Below are 1,416 nucleotides of genomic sequence, written 5' to 3'. Positions count from 1 at the left end.
AATATGTCACACACAATTCCATATTTAAGTTTTTCTTAAAAAAAAATTAAAATCTGGCAACACTGGGCCTGCATTTCCACAAGTTCACATGGGATCTACTTCTCCAGTTCAGCACAATCTCCACCATACCCTATTGTCTCTCTACACTGAGACTGTCAGTTACCATTTATTATTACATTTGTGTTGTTGTTTTTCTTAAAGTAAAGCTAAGATGAGAGTGAAATATTCTTATACTCATGTTTCTATCAAAATCAGGAAAACGAAACATAGATTGGAAATAATGGTGTGTTTTAGGAAAAGTGGGAAAGAGCAGATTTCTTTGATGAGCGAAGGCCATTCCAGCTTCTTTCACATGCACCAAGGTATTTCTGGGTCAACGTAACACACCATTTTCTAACAGCCCACCTGCTTCACCCATTTGCCATCTATTCCTGGCCCCTGAAGACATTCGAGATTTTGACACATGACCTAGAGGATAGAAACTCAAAGACTTAACCTGACAAGGAGAGAGGGCCTTTCACCTTACCATTTCCTGTCTCCACCTCTTCTATCCCATCACTGATCCCTCTCATTCCATTTTTACCAGACAATTGCTCTGCACAGTAGTAATGATAATAGTAATAATAGTTACCCCTGTTAAATGCTTTCTGTCTACTGCAGACGGTGTGTGTTTCCCAAACCCACACACTTACTATTCACTAAAATGTTTCACAAGCAAGAAGATAGGACTGGAAAATCTAATTCAAGGCTTAAGAAAAATGTCTAATGTACACTGAGAACTTACTTTGTGGCAGGCACTGTGCTAAGCTTTTTATACAATGCCCTTGGAAGACAGATTGTGTCATCCCTTTTCAGAGTTGAGGACACTGAGGCCCAGAGAGCTAAAGAGTTCCAGAGATCATGTGGCTAGCAAGAGGCTCATCTAGGAATTTAATTCAGGTTGATTTTACGCCAATATTCATGACCTCAGTTCCTACGCAAATATTGTTCCTCTATCTACAGTGTTCTTCCCCTTCGTTATCTATGTTCAACTTTTACCAATTGTCAGTGACTCAGCCCATATATCCCCTCCTACATGAAGTCTTCCCTGATTTCCCCTCTAAAACCCCTCCACTTCCTCAAATATCACATTTATTTCACAAATATTTTTGAGTTCTTAGATGAGATAATATACATAAAGAGCACTTTGGTGTTGGTTATTATTATTTGTATTATTAGCACGTACAGGCACTACACTAGATACAGAAGATGAAGAGCTCCTCATGGCAGACAGGATTCTGTCTTGTGGAGGGGACAGACAAGAAACAAGTAAGCAGATAAATAAATGAGATACTTACAGCTCATGACAATGCTGTGAAGGAGATCAAAGCGGTGGTGTCATGGAGAATAATTAGGGGAAAGGGGCTACTTTGAGTC

Source organism: Trichechus manatus, unplaced genomic scaffold, assembly GCF_000243295.1.
Source record: "Trichechus manatus latirostris isolate Lorelei unplaced genomic scaffold, TriManLat1.0 scaffold00071, whole genome shotgun sequence".
In the NCBI taxonomy this organism is placed as follows: Eukaryota; Metazoa; Chordata; class Mammalia; order Sirenia; family Trichechidae; genus Trichechus; species Trichechus manatus.
Note: the sequence above shows the minus strand (reverse complement) of the source record.